The following is a 13,294-nucleotide window of genomic DNA, read 5'->3' on the forward strand; positions in this document are numbered from 1 at the left end:
CCTAGTACCGTTTTGAAGTTCATGCAATTTTCAGTGTAAAACCGAGTTGGAGCTTGTACCTCCCCATATATATGTATGTCGTGTTGCTTCCAAATTAGAGAAACTTTATGTTCCCAACAAGCTGGATGATTGACGGCCACACACACACGTATACCTGAGAACTGAGCATTTGGAGAGATGTTCTTTCATGTAGCACAAACGGAATTGGGTGCTGTAGGATCACTTACTCTGGTTTCTCATTCTGTTTCGAAATGCCGGGTTTTAATTCATGCAGTTTTCACTGTAAACCTGAGTTCGAGGTAGTAACAATAAATATATATTTATGTAGTGTAGAATCCAACTGAAAAGAAATTTGTTTTCCTAACGAGCTAAGTGAATGTCTTCTTTCACTCACACTTATATCTCAGACCGTAGCATGTGGAGAGATATTCGTTCATCTAGCTCAAATGTAGTGAGTTTCAGTAGAATCACTTACTCTGGTTTCAGTATGTTTCCTAGTGCCTGTTGAAAGTTCATGCAGTTTTTACTGTAAAACAGATTTGGAGCTAGAACCTCCCCATATATATGTATGTAGTGTAGTTTCCCACTGAAAAGAAGCTGTGTTCCCAACAAGCTACGTGATTGACTTTTTCACTCACACTTATATCTCAGAATTGATCATGTGGAAAGACATTCGTTCATCTAGCTTAAGGGAAATGGTTTGCAGTTAAAACACTTACTCTGGATTCTCAGTATGTTTCCTCTGCCGATTTTAATTTCCTGCAGTTTTCACTTTAATTCCCAGTTGGAACTTGTTCCTCCCCATATGTATGTATGTAGTGTTGTTTCCCACTTAAATGAAACTGTGTTTTCTCAATAAGGTTGGTGACTGACGGCTTTCACACACACTTAACTCTCAGAATTGAGCATGTGGGGAGACGTTCGTTCATCTAGCATAAATGGAATTTGAAAGTGATGATCATGACCTGTGCTTGTAAAAAAACAGTTAAGGGAGCATTAATTTAGAGCCTTTATAATTATGGCCATGAGTCATTACAGAATTTCGTTTTCAGCAGTTGATTTCTTTTTTTTAAACTTCAGAAAATTTAAGTCTTTCCTGTAACTGGATATAGATAGTGAATATCTTAAAATCTTGAGCGACCGCTTCAAAGTAGACTAGTTATTTGCTTTTTGTCTTTAACCTAAAGGAATATCCAGAAGTCCAGTGGCAGTTCGTAAGCAAGGGCATTATCCTTGCCTTTTCATTTTTTATGTGGAATAGCTATAACTGTATACTAGGTTACTGTGTTTATCTGAAGAGCTTCTTGAATATGTATATGTAAGTTATATTTTCAAAAATTATAATATTATGAAAATCAATTAACCTTGGAGATATATTTCATATATTTTATTCTTTAATAATATAGATTTAGATAGCCCTGTTTTATGTAATACTTATGAAAATAAGTTGGCTTTATATAAATCCTTTTTCAATAAATCATTTAAAAATTGGTTTTTTTATCATTTGCTTCTTAAAAATAAGATATTAATTGCACAATATGTATTTTCCTTCAAGTTCATCCTTTTTTCTCTATACTATCTTGAGTTGCTTAGATAATTTTTCCCGCAGTATTATTTATTTTAAACACTCAGTATGTGCTTCTGTCTGTTGCTTTATTAGAGAGCAAGAATTCATTATTATTTTTAATAAAATATACTTTCAGAAAACTATACTGGGATTCTTTCATTCACACAGTTAAGCAATGATGCCTGTTTTGTTATATCAATTGTCTAAGCCTCTCAACTTCCAAAAGATTACATGGACAAAGTTTAAAACGTCATAAATGATTGACTAACAAAGTTTATTGTGTTCCTTGATTAAAAGTACAAATATGAGTCAGTCTTAAATTCGGATGTAAACGTCTTATAAATTACATGAGTCTTCTCCAAAATTCTTTAATTTGGGCTTTAAATCCTCCAGTAAAAAACTGGTTTGAAGAAGAAGAAAGTCGAGAATAGATTCAATCCAAATTCTATGGGAATAAACAAAGCTAAATGTTTCAGTCATTTTTTTGAAGCAGAATAGGTATGTTTTGTGCACCATATGATTTTAATAGTATTCATCTGAACATACGGTTTTGACACCATGAGACCACAAGCCAGCAAACAAGATCTCAGGCAAAGCAAGAAAAACAACTGAGGGGATTTTCTGCCGCAAAATTTCCCCTAACTAAAACTGTTATTGAGAACAAATCTGACGCCATATTGGATCTGTTCCTTCAGTTTGAAGCACTGTGCCCTGTTTTCCAGGCTTAATCTTGCTGGCTTTGCACCTTTTGTAAAACAACGTTTCCTTTAGCCTAAAACCTACAGGAAAGCCTATTCTCGGGGCTCTGACCTTTAAGGATGTTAGCACTTCTGCACTTATGCAGAGATGGCAAGTTGCAAAATAGAGAATAACCTTTGTTTCGTTGGAGGCTTACAGGGACACAATAGCCTGAGCCACATGGATGGCTGCAAGAACAAAGAATCCCGGCAGCAAGAAGTTTGCACAACCAACCACACCCCCTCCCCTTTTTAGTTCAAAAGGAGCCTTAATTCTGACTTGGGAAAGATGATTCTCCAGGACATTAGTCCCCCATCTTCTTGGTCTGCCAGCTTTCTGAATAAAGTTACTATTCCTTGCCCCAAAACCTTGTCTCCTGATTTATTTATTTATCACTGTTGTGCAGTGAGCAGAACAAGTTTGGCCTCAGTAACAGAACCAGCTTTGTCATTCCCTCTGATGTGAAATCTCTCTGGGTGTACAAGTGCTTGCCTGGTGGTGGTGGTGGCTGTGGTGGTGGTAGGCAAAAATATTTCACATCTCCTGATTTCAATAGGCTAAAATTTACTGCTATTTAAGTCAACTCTAGACTTTTACAGAATCACCTGCAGATGTGCTTCTGGGAGCTACAAAAATTCCAACAATGAAAATAATTCTATTGTCTCCAGACAAGATAATTTTCCTCAAAATTCAGCAGCTCTGAAACACACTTCAGGAGTACAGATAGATGCAGTGTTCTTCATTTCCCATGCTGTTCTGACACAATTTTCCACTTATATCAAAGTAAATTAAAATCAGTCTTCAATAGCAGATGCTCTGTCATGATACAACAATGTCAATTCCACTTATTTATTGAGCCAGAGCAGCTTTAGAATAAATGACTTTATACCAAACTCCTGCTTGATATCCTGTCTTCTCCATGGTGGCTAAATCCTTCTTCTTACTTCCTAAAAGTTCTCCTGTTATGGGAAGTTAGCCTTTACTGTGCACATTCAATTGGAAAGGCACAAATTAAATATGTGAGGGGATGACATACATATTTAATTCTTACTTATACATAAATAAAAGCACACAGGACCTGTGTCTTGGAAGATGTCACTTTCTAATGTGGGCAAAAGGATGGTCTATAGTTCAATCAATGATCTAAAAGCAGTTTTCTAGGATATAATAAAGCAGTGCTTGAGTTATAAGACAGAACAACTCCTGGATATGAATCAGTGGCACCAATCAGTGGGTGCACATGTGTGCATACACACGCCTATGCACACGGAGCAGCCTTGGAGACACTCCATCTGTGCTGATGGAGCAAAGCCATGCTGGGGAGATGAGGAAAAAGTGCCTAATACAATCAAACCAGGACACCTGAGTAATGGGTAATAGGAGTCAATTGAATTTTCTGGTTAGCTGAAGGCCAAACAAAAACACTTTTAGTTTCAAACGTCATTGTTAAAAACTTTCTTAAAGCACAGAAGCCTGTTTTCCTGCTTTGCTTAGTGTCACATGGCATATTAAACATGACAGATTCTTAGTTCTCTGACTGTGGAACGGGAAAGGCCTTGCTGTCATATTTCTGAACATTAGTCTATGTTTTGCAGCACAGTGGATACTGAAAATGGGGCAATTTGAGTGAATGGGAATGGAAATAACCTAGCAGTCATTGACTGTGTGTGATTTGCCAACTTTCTCCAAAAAGTAGGGGTAGCAAGCAAATCAGATAAATTGAGGGATCCTGGGGTGGGGAGTCAGGTGGGCTGACAGCTGGGTGGTCCCAGGTAGCTTGTTTTACTGTGTAAAATTGTGACTATGATCCAGACAGTAACACACTGTCAAATTCTTGTGCCTGTAGCTTTGATACCTGGCCAAGTCTGTGAGCCAATTTTATCGATGGTGCATAATGAAGATAACTAACATTACCTGAGGACCAGGTTGTGTGACTTCCATGCATTGACTCACTGAATTCCCTAAGCACCCTTTGTGGTACATAACAGTCTTAAAATATGCAGCAGGGGATTATTCTGTTTGCAGATGATAAAATGAAACTCTGAACTGTTGAAGCCTGGCCCGAAATAATGCAGATGGGAAGACGCCGTGCTGGGAGCTAAGCTCGGGCCAGGCTACAGAACCTGAAGCTCCCAGCAAGTCCCCTCACCCAGGAACCTGGCCCACAGCCACTGCCTGGCCCTGTTCTATTTCTATGAGTGCTCATAGGAAAAAGCCAGGTACTCAGGGTCAATGCGACTTGATTAAGAAATTCAAACTGGGATAGCCTTTTGTTGGGGACTGTAACCTGGGAGTGAAACTGGCAGTGAAGTAAGGGAGGAAACATCTCTGGTTGTAAGAATATTTCTAGGGAAGAAGGTTCCCTGATGGGCTGGCATGGGAATCGCTGTGGTTGGGAGCCCCGTGTTGCACTGTGGGGTTGTGGGCAGGGAAGGAGAGAGGCTGTTCATACTGGTCATAGTCAATACAGTTTGTAAACAGCTGAGTTCTGTTCCCTCACAGCTCAGACACATGCAGGACATGAGGATGCTTAGCAAATGACCAACAGTAGGTATCAAAGACCAAGAGTGGGGTGGGGAGGAGAGATGGGGCCACCTTCTGGAAGAACCGCTGCCCCAGGGGACCAGGAAGTTAGTGAATGATTGGGGATGCACAAAGGGTTTCTATGGCCTCATCAGGTAGTTCCTATTTTAAACTGATAGTCTGGAATATATGGTCAAATGCGGTGGAATTTCTGCTCTTATTTTAAGTTCTACAAACACTTAAACGGATAGATTTCTATCTCCATTATACAAGCACTGCTGGGTGACCTTTATAGTCAATGTGAGGATCAAAAGAGTGAGTACTTATTAATGCTATTCCCATGCTTCTTCTGAATTAACACTTCAGCAACAGTATAACGGCCACGCTCCTTAACAACTGCCTCTGTAAGGGTCTTGTAAGTCACAAATAATAATTATAAAGAAAATATATTAAAAATAATAACAATTACAGTTACAACAACTATGTTGTTTATAACGATGATAGTGTTAGCATCTCCCTCTCATATTAAACAGTACCCAACACTAGATTCCTTAGGAAACAACGCCAATGCATTTTTGTACTTTTCTAAGTCGTCACCCAATGAAGCCTTTTTATTCACATTGGTCCACCACAGCCAGAATTGCTGTTCCTTGCATGGTGGGCTGCCATGCTGCGATGTTCTGGGCTTTTTCTGGCACAATGCGTCTATACTGGGTAGTCAAGGTTCCACGTACCCACTCTGATTTCCAATATATTGTTCTCCAGAGCCAACAGAGGGGCCACTGGAAAGAGGCCACATATACTGTGGTGAACCCAAACTGAATACCTGTTGAAGGAATGGACACAAAACATGGAGTGGTGGATGGATGGAAGGACAACATAAATTCTTTTACTCCTGTAAAGAGAGAGGGGAAAATGGTGAAATAAATCCCAAAGAGAAAAGACGTTCATGGTAATAATAATTTTCAACAGTGAAAGAATCCAAACAAAAGGCAAATATAAAATCTCTGGGAAGAAGACTCATTACAACCTGTTTCTTTCACATATATACCCTTAGTAGGAATAACATACTTAAAAATCTTCAACCAACCATAATTATTTGCTCATAATAAACTTGGGAATCTTGAAGCATATTATTCACTCTCAGTGTTGAAATAATACAATCTTGGAAGATGATTTGTATTTGAGGATTAAAAAAAGAATATTGTGGATGTATCTAACAATTTAAATAGAAATAAGAAATGTACCTTTGGGAAAGCTATGCATAGAGAATGTTGGAGGAAATACACTGAATATAGGCAAGTGAGCAAGCTCCCTTGAGTCTGGGAAAGTGAGTGCAGCACATTCAGAGAGTCTATGAAGTTATTACAAGCCACAGAAATGTATGCAATTAAAGTGTCTTCCTAAGCAAAATATTCTTCTTCAGGAATTTTTATCTTGATATTTCTATGGTCTGTGTGGTCACAGGAAGTCAAATTTATGGTGGTGGCTTAGAAGTTCTTTTCTCTCTGTGTGTAATTTACAGGGCAATGCTACAGATGGGGCAGCAGAGATCTGTGGTAAGCTGTTTCATAGGGTGGGGGAGCGGTTAGAAATGATAAGGTCAGAGATCTAAAAGACTTTTAGACCCTCCCCTCCTAACTGGCAGACCTTTAAAGTAAACTAGCTCAGGTATGTAACTAAGACAGTGGATGAGAGGCAAATTTATAGTCCCTTTAGTGTTACTGCTCAGTCAAGGGGTAGGGACCACTCTGGCCAGGAACGGCAAGACCGTGAATGGGGTGGATGCGTAGGAGGAGCTGACATTTACTTCTGACCTGAGAGGCAGGCGTGTGTTGCAGAAAAGCCGACAGTGCTGGAAAGATGCAGTAGGTCCACAGCCCAAAAGGAGCTGTCATATTCAGGGAGGTCAGAGAGCAAGAACCAGAGTTAGTGACGCCACAGGGTCAGCAGCGTGGCAGCATTGATGTCAGTATCTGTGTCCATAACCCACCTAACCCTACATGAGCTCATCTGCCTACGGGGGCAGGTAAGTAGCAGAAATGCTTGGAGTGGGTGCAGCCACTGGCAAATTGGCAAGTGGACATCCTAAGGAAACGCAATGCTCAACATCACCTTATTGGAAATAGGGCCTCACAGTGTCAGATCTCCTTCTTATTCAAGAGAAGCCAGAAATTAAGAGTTTATTAGCAATCAACCCAGATCAAAACCCAGAAAAGATATCATTTTATAATGACAAAGCAGGCACAGACTATTCAGAGATAAATTAATGAAAAATATTAAGAAGATTCTGATAAATGATTTAAAAAAAGAAAAAAAAAAAGATGATTGAATGAACAGTAGAATGCACCACCCTCTTCAGTGGGCAGACTCAAATTTGGGGGACATAGAACATTTTTTCTCCAAAATAAATTTAGTATCTGAATGCAAATTTAGTTAATAATCCCAAATGGATTTAAGAAAAAAATCTGAAAGGTGATCCTAAATGTAATCCAGAAATATACCTATATATACAAATAAAGTAATGAGGAGGGATGTTTCAATTTGTAGTATTAGGGATATTCTGGAAAAGGATAAAACAGGACCAACTCTAGGAGGTATTAATCTATGTTCATGGAAACAGTATAGAAATAGTGCACTGAGAGTATGAATGAAATACATTACATTTCAAGAATAGACGTGGATATTTATGAGATTTTAGTAATATTATAAAACTGACACTTCAAATCAGTGGATTCAAGTTCTGCAGTAATTAGCTAAATCATTGGAAGGCCTGGTAGACTGTCCTCATTTATGACATTAAAATAAATTCCAGATAATTTTTTAATTAAAAAATAAAACACCAGAAATAACCCAACATGATTTAATCTGTTCAGATTTTCAAGCGAGAAGAACTTTCTAAAAAGCTTTTGGAACAAAGACCAAAAAGTGCAAAGGCCTAGCAACTCAGCAAGGCCAGAAACGCCCACTGTAAAACAAAATTAACCCTCGCCCAACCCTCTCTCACGGCCCTGTATTGCTCTCTGATATGTTCTACACTTTCTTCTTCCCTTTAAAGTCCAGTTTCTTGGAGAAGTACCTGCGCTGAAGACACCTCAGGGCTCAGAGCCCTGCATCCCCCACGGGCCTCATCGCAGCACTGAGACAGGAGTTGTACTGCCGGTGGCTGCGTGTTTCAAACTAGTCAGCATTTTCAGCTCGTGTTTATTTGATTACCAGTTAGCTTTTGCCGTGGACAAATATTTTCCTCTCAGGGGGACGTTTTCCCCCCGTAATTTTTGTTTTACTTAAATAAACTTAAAAAGCCCAGACAGAAAAGTTTGTGTGCACATATGCACACACACAGATACACACAGATCTGTTTTTTAAAGTCTACCTAAGTATAGTCCTCCTCCTCCTTTTCCCCAGGCTTGGCAATTAAAGGTGGGCTTTAGCTCTTGCTTTATTGCCCCACACACACCCCCTTTCTCACTATGCTCCTTTTAGTCAGTGTTCAAATCCCTCTTAAGCCAGGTTACAGCCTTCTCTGTGTTGCCTCAACTAGTTTCTCCCAACTGCTCTGCTATTCTTCTTTCTCTTGGTGGATTTCTCTTCTCCCACGTGCCATGTACATGGCCATTTTCCCCAGGGCCTCGTTCTCAATCCTCCACTTGGCAGGAATGAATCGCCCCCACGGCCTCACCCACAGCTCCTCTGAGCTCCTGACTGTTGAATCCAGCTTAACAACGGGCATCACTCCTCAGATGTCCCATAGACACTTTGCAATCAAAATGCCACACACAGAACCATCTCCTCGAAAGCATCTCCTCCCCTTACACTCCCACTGCAGATCCACTCTCCAGATGGGTCACTGGAAAGTCACCTCAGCAGCTCTGCAGCCCGCCGCCCCGGCCCTGTAGTCCCCTCTGCAGCAGTCACCACTTCTGCCGCCCACGACTCTCTCCCTCAGCCAAGGGCCTCTCTGCAGGCGTGTGTCACATGTCTGGATTACCTGGGGTGGCCCCCGAAATATCCTTTCCCCCCAAAATGTGGGCCTCGCCCCAAAAATGTTATTATCCATTCTGCTGCCAGTATAACCAGATATACTTTAACATAATCAATATGCAATTCTCTTGCTTACATATATTCCAATATAGCCCTGTTTCTTTAAGGATACATTCAAGTCTAATCACACAAGACCCATTGTGACAGTGGCCTTGTGCACCTGATATTCCCACCTGTGGATACTTTGTTCTAACCCTACTTGTTGTTCTTCAGTCTGGCCAAGCCGCTTCATGCCGTGTACTCTTATATGTCTCTACCTCTCTGCATGAAGTGTCCACTCCCTCTACCACAAATTAGAGAGCTAACTTCCTTTCACCTTTCAAAATTCAGTTCAAATATTCCCAGCTCTATGAAGTCCAATGTGTGTTCACCTGCTTAGCAATCCATCAACTACTCGCCAAGTCTCGCCTGCCCTGCGGAGTGCAGACACCAAATCTTACCTGTCTTGTTCTCCCCAGCAGTTGATACAGTGTTTAGCATAGCAGGTGCTCAGTGTTTGTTGGATAGATAAATGAATGAATCAGTAAAGAGATGAGAGGTCTACAATCCCCCCCAGTTACTCAGCTGCCATTTTGGAAAGTTCATTCTCTGGAGTTAAGGAAATGTCAGTGCAGTTGGTGGGCAGACAGAACAGAGGTGAGGGCGTGGGGGAGAAAGGCCTGGTCCTGGAGAGCGCAGGAGAGGCGTGGGTGGGATAACAATGGAGAGAGAGGGAATGGAGTGGGCGCATGCAAGGAGATGTTGAAGAACAACTGATATTAACTGCAGTAAATTAAATGGAGAACATAATATATGAAGGGAAGATCAAGTTAACACAGCAAGGGTGGAAAAGGCAGTACCAGAGACGAAGAGCTCTCACTTCATCACTCACTGCATTTCACTTACGGCACCCGACCTCTGGGAAGGCAGCGCCAAGTTCTTGAGAGACTGGTGTTTGTGTTGTGGGTGCTCTAAGTACAAAACGGTATCTTATGGCTTCCAGATTTTAAGACTGATAGATTATTTCTCTTATGTCCCGTGTCTGAGTTCTCAAACAGCAGGATCTTTTGCTTCTGGGGGTGAGCTATTGTGGTTAATAACTAAGGGTTACTCCAATAATCTCAAAGGACAGTGGGGAAATCACTAGAACAAATAAAAGAGAAATTTCACTCAGAAAAAAACATATGCCCTATAGAACCTTGTGGGGGCCTTGGGGGCAATGTTACCGCCAACTCATCTAACAGTTGTATGTGAGTGCATTAAAACTCCAAGCTCAAGTCACTTAAACACATATGAGAACCAGGGTCCAGGCTGTGGTGCTTCAGACATGCACGGGAAGATGAAAAGCCTGACTATTGCCTCCGACAGGATCAGTCCAGCCGGGGAGAGCAATGGACACAGACATGATCAAGCACCATCAAGACAAGAATCAACTGCAATTCATGCTTAGAGAGGAGAGCAGAAAATCTCTAAAAAGTTGAGGGTTTGCTGCCAAGGCTTGGCAAGAGCCCTTCCAGGCAGAAAAGCAGAGAAAGATACTTCTGGCGAAGGAGTCTAGGGATGGTGGCAGGGTGCGAGGCCTAAAGAAGCAAGGGTGGAGGGCTCCAGGGTCATCTGTCAGAAGCTGTTCCCCTTCAGCAGCTAAGAGGCCTAACTAAAAAGGCAGGTGGGGTGTCATTAATGATCATGGGGAAAACTGGGAGGAGAAAACTGAGGTCAGGAGATCACCACCAAAGGCACTTTATTTGAGAGGAACAAAAATAATTCAAAAAGCACTTGAAAATCCTATCTCCCATGAACGAAAAGAACACAAAATAAGTTTCACTCCAGCGTTGAATACAGAATAACAGACTGCCTACTCTCAAAAATGGATTGAAATTTCTAATTCGTTAGGGATTATTTAGAGAATAGGAAAACGAATAAATCTGAACAATCTCTCTAGAATAGCTGTTACTCCATCCTGTTATGTAGGGTAGAGTTAGGCTGAATTATTTAATTAGTATTTTAATGAGACTATAAAGTTGTAAAAGTCCTATCAATTTCTCCCAAAAGCGTACAACTTTTCCTTTCAATGACCTTTATTTGACTTAACTAGAACAATAACTATTTTCCAAGGCTTTTTTCGTGTGTGTTAAAATACCAAATGATATGCTGCCCTCAGAATGTTGTTGTTATTATTAATGCTGATAATAGCCCCAATAAGAAATATTTACAATTATGACTCATTTTGGAATAACAGGTCATTGGATTAAAGTCCTTTTGAAAATAAGCAAAAAAAACGAACATAATTTCTACACCAGGGACAGGAGCTGCACCCTTAATCGAACCTGGTCACTAAGCACAACAAAAGCAAAGATGAAACTCAAATCAGACACCAGGCCACAAAGCATAGCTGACTGAAGATGCCACAAAATGACCTTTCATTCACCTAGGGAATCAGATGCGTTTCTATGTATATTATATATTTTAAAAGCAATTATTATATATATAGCATGTAATTTAGGAAAAAGAAAACTCCCTCTTTCTGTAGACTTATAAACAGGAAGCCCAATGGGGTGTCTTGCAGACATGAACCCGCATGCATAAATGCAAAGCCTATTGACAAAAATACTTTCCTGTCTCCTAAGCTTAAAAAAAAAAAGTAATTCAAGGCAGTGGTGAGCTCAAAGGTCTCAGATACAAAACGTGCACATCATCAGCCTTCTAGTAGATAAAAGTGTGCCATGCATAATAGAAAAATGAAGTTTCCTATGGAAATCTATTTTGAGATGCAACAATTTAAAGGCAACCGAGAGCTCAAAACCAAGTTCAAACAAAGAGAAACAAAGGCCAAGCAAATTTACAGAAATGGACAAAGACATTGGAGAAGGAGGGGATCTGTGTTCTACCAATACTCCAGATCAGCAAATTCATCCTGAATTCAAGCCAGTGATGTGCCATGAGGTCACTCAAGGAACCAGGCTGAAACCATCGGCCAGAAGAAATAGGAAAAATGTCAAAGGCAGGTGTGAGGTGTGGAAGGGGTGACCCTGTGACACTTGCTGCCATGAGGCAGGATGCTCTTGCGGGCTTTCTGCACAGGCTGGCAGGTTCACATGACTCTGTTTAGAAGGATATCAGCCAACAGCTGTGCCACACGGGCTGCAGCCCATGCTGAGTCACATCTAGTAACGGTTCTGAGTTCATCCTTAGACGACATGACCAGAAGGATCTGAGAATCAATGATGGAGAATTACCTGAATGAGTATTCCATTTTATTCAATGGCAGTAAACCTTCAGCTTTGTACAACATAAATATTGACAAAGATATACACAGGCAACCTATTTGAAAGCCTGACTGCATAATTGCATCTAATTGAGAAAAGCGGGCTCCTTTTCGGTATGCTAGGTCTTTGTTTGGCTCGGTAACCGATGCTTCTGAGACCCAAAGCATATTCTAGTATAACCGACAGCACAGAAATCCCCACTGATGACTTACTCATTTCAGGGTATTCATAAAATAACCCCAGTTTGCCCGTTGGATACAGATGGTTGTCCCATTCCCATCGTGGGGTGGTCTGTTCTGCTCCCGAAACTGTGGCATCATTAGATTCATGACCCAGCTGTCAAACAGATCAAATTATAAGGCAAGATATTATCAGACCAAGGTCATAAAAGTATTACTGACATTTCAAGCTGAACACATCATCTTCCCAAGAATTTAATTTCTTGTTCTCAGGATAAATTTCTTTTTATTGCTGCCTCCCTACCCTCAAGTATTGTGAAAACTAGTCCTGACTACGTACCTTGGGTTTACCAAAATTGTAACGACTACTACTACTTTATCTCCTACCTCCTTTTCAGGTGGGCACTTTAGCTTTTAGAAGATATCTACCCTCATTTGTTTTTTCCCCCATTTCTCTGCTATTATCCACCATGGCATTTTCAGTCTGTAAATTGTCAGAGAAAATAAGTAAAAGAAAGAAATACAGGGTCGGTGAGCTGGTGATAAGTGCTGCAGAGGAAAATAAAGGAGGGCGAGGAATGTGTGGTAGGGAGGAGTGTGGATGGGGCAAGTGACCTTTGAATAAGGCAAAGACGGAGGCAAAGGGGTGGGCAGAGGGAACAGTGATCACAGGCCTTGAGGTCCCTCACGCTGGACAGACAGCATGGAGGCTGGTGTGGGCCAGAGTGAATAGGAAATAAGTGGTGGTTTTGGGGGGTGGAGCCTTAGAGGCTGCCGTGAGGATGTGGGCATTTTTCCCTCTGAAGGAACTGTGGAACAATGGAGGATCACTGAGCAGAAAAGTGATACTCTAACGTTGGATTGAACAGGTCCAAGACCCTAATTTAAGCTGAACAAATCAAGGGCCAAAGAAGTGACATGCCACCTCAAATTCAGTGCAGAGCTTGAAAGAAACAGCCTCGACTCGCAGCCCAGTGCTCTGCACCCTTCTGGATGTT

At 41.0% G+C, this 13,294-nt stretch overlaps 1 long non-coding RNA gene across 1 annotated transcript in view; it reads right to left on the minus strand.

Annotated features, from left to right (window-relative positions):
- Nucleotides 1-5,433: 5,433 nt before the first annotated feature.
- LOC141578973 (uncharacterized) overlaps nucleotides 5,434-13,294 on the minus strand; it is a 46,411-nt gene continuing 38,550 nt past the window's right edge. Inside the window, exons 5-6 of the long non-coding RNA XR_012509874.1 lie at nucleotides 12,330-12,453; nucleotides 5,434-5,723 (exon numbers count right to left, since the gene is read on the minus strand). This is a non-coding gene — a long non-coding RNA (uncharacterized LOC141578973). The remainder of the gene's footprint in view (nucleotides 5,724-12,329; nucleotides 12,454-13,294) is intronic.

Source organism: Camelus bactrianus, chromosome 1 (genome assembly GCF_048773025.1).
Source record: "Camelus bactrianus isolate YW-2024 breed Bactrian camel chromosome 1, ASM4877302v1, whole genome shotgun sequence".
Taxonomy (NCBI): domain Eukaryota; kingdom Metazoa; phylum Chordata; class Mammalia; order Artiodactyla; family Camelidae; genus Camelus; species Camelus bactrianus.